Source organism: Mastomys coucha, unplaced genomic scaffold (genome assembly GCF_008632895.1).
Source record: "Mastomys coucha isolate ucsf_1 unplaced genomic scaffold, UCSF_Mcou_1 pScaffold14, whole genome shotgun sequence".
Classification (NCBI taxonomy): domain Eukaryota; kingdom Metazoa; phylum Chordata; class Mammalia; order Rodentia; family Muridae; genus Mastomys; species Mastomys coucha.
Genome location: NW_022196896.1, coordinates 84,852,778 through 84,857,553, shown reverse-complemented (window position 1 = coordinate 84,857,553; position 4,776 = coordinate 84,852,778). Strand labels below are relative to the sequence as shown.

The window sequence follows — 4,776 nt, the reverse complement described above, 5'->3', positions numbered from 1 at the left end:
TAAATATGAGGGCGTGTTGACGATTGGAAAGACTAATCTGGAACACGTCTGAGTTAGGAGATACCAGTAACTGTCTGAATATTCAGGAGGCACAGAACTCCTTTTGGATCCGATTGCCTCTTATCCTTAATCAGGCTTTTACCCCCCGATATCTTGGATATGACTGGAGTAGATGAGTGTGTGTGGCAGCCATATTGCCCCTAACTCTAACAGTATGGTCTGCACAGACACAGCATTCTTCTCCTCATACAACGCATGGTCCTCTTTGCTATAAGAACAGTAGACCTAATCCTCTTCTACTCTGCAACACAGCTTCACCCAGGGAAGAGAGTGATTTTTCTAAGGCAGACATTGATTTTTCTAGTCTCTGAACATCTGGTCAATAGCCAGCCTCAGTGACCTGTAATGAGCATCTTGCAGTACCAGAGCAGAGGTCCCAGTGCCCATGGCCCCTGCAATCCTTATACCTAAGAGTGTGAAGAGAGCAATGGCAGTTATGGGTTCCAGTCTGAATCGTTTATAGAACCCAGGAGTGGGGTAATTAAGGACATCTCCTGAATGATAAATGATCCTTTGAATGGTTTGTACCAGGACACAGAAATCAGAGGAGGCATTTAAGACTCCAGGGTGAAGACATGGAGCTAGACCAGTAGAACATGCCCACCACATGTTATCAGGAGGAACCAAGTACCCTGAACCTGTCCAAGTTCATTTGGTGTCACCATCTCAGGAGCACAGAGTTACCTATACAGAGCCCCTGTCCTGAGAGTAATTCAGCTGGGACCCACTTGCTGTCATCTGCAATGCTGATGTTCCTGACACTGTTACAGAGGAAGTGAGGGACTAGATAAGCTGGTTCCATGACAGGCTTCAAATTGCCAGTTAAGGAGACTAGGCCTAAATCTCTGTTTCCAAAAAATGGACAAGTCCGGGCAAGCTCGGGCAAGTCAGTTACTGAAAAAAACAATAAACCTACAGGTTTCAGGTAGCTAGTCAGAAGCTGCCCTGCCACCTGGCCTGAGGCAAGGACAATGGGTCAGCAGCAGTTTCCAGCCACATTACCCAGTAATGGTTCTGGGATTTCCATAGAGATGGACTCAACAGATTAAGATAGAGGTCAGCTATCCCAGAATTGCCATAATGTGCTTGCAAGCTCACTTCAGGATCTCTCTAAGGGTAATGGGAGACCCCAGCATGCTGTACTAATCCAGAGTTGAATTCTTTGGGGAATCATGGACCCTTACATCATAATGGAGGGGGGGCATACTTCAAGCATAGCTAACAGTCCTTAGATCTGTGTGAGACTGATTACACACTTGGCAGGTGACTTCAAGAAGATGTAATGGGCCAGGGTCTATTAGGGTGTTCTCTGTGGGAGGTTTGGACATGGACTTGTCCATGCCTTGTGGTGGTTTCAGTGGATTGGATAGTTTGGGTGTCAGAGGGGGTACCAGTACATTATTATGGCCTAGGCCTATAGGTACAGATTGTCTTATATAAATTGATTGTAAAGAGGCTGCCAGCCATAGTCCCTTCTGCCCAATCTATCTTTATCATAAATTTAGAGCCCCCAGGTTTCAGGATTTTCCTAATTCCCATCCATTGTCAGGAGCCATTTTTGCCTGCTTCTGTGAATGCCTGCCTCACAGAGGCAGAGTCAAGGTAGGTCAGAGTCTGCTGGCAGATTTCCTGGTCTGCTTATACTTGGAACAAAAAGAGGGGATACACTTGAAACTCAAGGCAAAGGGCTGAATGTTCTGTTAATGTTGGAGGAAGGAACAGGGAGGCCTCTGGATGGGTACAGATACCCATTGTCTCTGCTAGCTTGTGACTTTGTTTCCCAGGATACTATAAATTAAATAATGGCTATGAGAAATACATATTTCTCATAGACCCACACCCCTCCTGATTTCTAACTTTTGTCTTTGAATCGTCTGTCTTTCCTATAATCATGCTAGCTGCCCCGTCAGAGGACTGCTTGACTTCACACTGGCCTAACCAGTGTAGGGCGGTGTGCATACCAGAGATCCTCTGAGAGTGTGGGAAAATAAAGTGAACAACACTGAGGAAGAAGTGAGTACTGGGGAAAGAAAAGGGACCTTGGAAAAAGGGAGCTTAGTGTGGAATCTCTTGGGAGTTAAGATACAGGAAAACATAGATAAGGGAGCTTGGAAAAAGCAAGAGAGCTGAGGAAATAAGTAAGCGACTGCAGAAAAGGTAAAGACAAAAAAAAAAAAGAAAAAAGAAACAAAAGTGGGAAATGGAAATGGCCATGTGGTTTTTGTGCAAATGCTTAGGAACTTCCTAGATTTTGTAGAGTTTTGTCCTTGGTTTCCTGAGGAAGGAACTGTAAATTTAGTGACCTGGAAACAGGTTGGGGAGAGGCTTCAAAACTGTTATGATGTGCACAGACCAGGTAAAATGCATGTAGCTGAAAGACCCCCAAAACTGGGGAGATCCTTACTCAAGTCTCGGGATGACGCGACTACCCAGTGACTCACAAGAGACTGAACTTGCTGCAATCACATGAGGTTTATTGGGGATACCGGTACCGGGGTCGATCTCGTGACCTTGTCGGCCAGAGGAGTTCAACCCCAGGGTCGATCTCCTGACCATGCTGGCCAGCGGAGTTCGACCCCGAACACAAGAAGTGAGGGGCATTTAAGGGAAAAACCACAAGCTGGGGGCGGGGAGAGGGTTACCAAGGAAACATGACATAAAAACAGTGGAAAATTTCAGAGGGACCCAACCCAAGGTATTCAGTTAGGGAGGGGGAACATATTCATTTTAAGAATGTAATCTTCATCTACCGGTCGACGGGTAGAGAGTCTCATAAACCAGAAGACCTTCATTCCTAGTTCTGCCCTCATTGTGGATCATTCAGGAGGGGCAGGTATCAGGAACCAGAGCCCTAAGGCTCTGAGTTAGCCAAGTTCCTGGAACTACCTACTTCTCGTTTTTGGCTTGATACAGAGGTTTTGCAGGCCCCCTTTTAGGTAAAAGTTACACATTATACATATATTTCTATTAAATGCCCTCATTTTAAATTTTAAGATTCTCCAGCCTTTCATAGCTTAGACATGAGAGAGACAAATGTGTTTTGGGAAGGCAGCCCCCGTCTGAGGATGCTTTGATAAAAGAGGGAGAAAATAAAACTAAGCTGCCTGCTCTCATAGTCAAGCCCGTGTACACAGACCCAGCGTTTGAGGTGCTGGGGTTGTTTGTTTGTTTTTGAGGAGGAATGGGAGGAAGAGGAAGGAGAGGAAGAGGAGGAGGAAGAAGAGAAGACCCTAGATGTGGGAGACTGAGCAGCTGGAAGAGGAAACTGCTAGATATCACAGTCAGGGGAATTCTTTGCTGCTTGCTGATATGGTGAACCTGAAGTTCCTTCTGGGGACAGGATAGTTACAGAGAAGATACAACCGCTGCAAACTGCTTTTACTTCACTGTCTGTGCAAAGCTCAAAGGAGATTGCCACACCCACTCCACTCAGTCTGTGTGACAGCAGTTCATGAGGCGAAAAGCTTCAGAGAAGCTAGTCTCCTGTGAACTTTTGGCAATCCCTAACTACAAGGTGGCCCACATTTGTCCTTGCGCCCCCCAAGATATGATTTATTATAATAGCTAAACAAAATTAGATGTTGTTCACCAATGTTCCAATATCTTAGCCGAACCCTGGCTTGGAATTTCTTAGGAAATGTTACACTAATTGCCTCCAGCATTGTTGGGGAGATAATGAGGGAGGTCGAGCATTGAATTTACTGAATAGATGTTGATAATCCCAGGGCAAGGTCAACTAAGAATCCTCATTTCAGTCCCTTAGGGCAGACCTCCTTGGAATTGCAGTTGAATCACTCCCAGGAACTAGCAAGAATGGGACCCCTGGGCAGCTGCTGCTAGACCCATTGGGTTTCAGACGGCCTCAGATGTACCTTGACCGCTGAGCTGCCTGATTTTTCCTTTTCATTTGTAATGACCATAAAGGTCTGATGCTTAATTTTAAGAATATACATTCAGATCCTGCACTTCCTTGTGTTGTGTCTGCCATTTTTTACTTTCTCTTTTTTCTTTTTTTTTTGTTTTTTTGTTTTTGTTTTTTTGTTTGTTTGTTTTTCAAGACAGGGTTTCTCTGTGTAACCCTGGCTGTCCTGGAACTCACTCTGTAGACCAGGCTGGCCTTGAACTCAGAAATCCACCTGCCTTTGTCTCCCAAGTGCTGGGATTAAAGATGTGTGCCACCACAGCCTTGCGAAGCATGCCTTTTTATAGCTGTCCAGCAGCCCTGGACAAACTGGGATTACCTGAAAGGGGGGCTGGAAATGAAAGAGATGGAGCAGGGGGTGGTGAGAGAAGAATGAAGCCAAAACAAGGTTCTAATCAAGGCTCCAAGTTTAATATTCAGCACTGCATTTATATAGGGAGAGCCCACAGACTCATCCTTTGTTTCAGCTGTATTATGTTGCAAATCAAGGTCAGCAGGCAGTCTATTCTTCTAAGTTCCCATAGGAGGTTGCATGCACAACCAAGGCAGATGACTCCACCTAGGTCTTTAAGGTCCAATGTGCAAATGCTCAAGATCCATTCAACTTGATCAAGGCAGGAAAAAACCTGCTCAAGCCTGGAAAGGGCACAATTTTCCCTTTTTTGTTTATTTTTTATTTTTTATTTTTTTAAAGATTTATTTATTCTGACTGACATAGATGTAGAAGCTCACAGCCATTCATCGAACTGAGTGCAGGGTCCCCAGTGAAGGAATTAGAGAAAAGACCAATGGAG

The 4,776-nt window shown here is 45.0% G+C and overlaps 1 long non-coding RNA gene across 2 annotated transcripts in view; it reads right to left on the bottom strand.

Annotated features, from left to right (window-relative positions):
• LOC116088465 overlaps positions 1-4,776 on the bottom strand; it is a 31,466-nt gene that overhangs the window by 14,228 nt on the left and 12,462 nt on the right. The gene's annotated exons all lie outside the window — the stretch shown is intronic.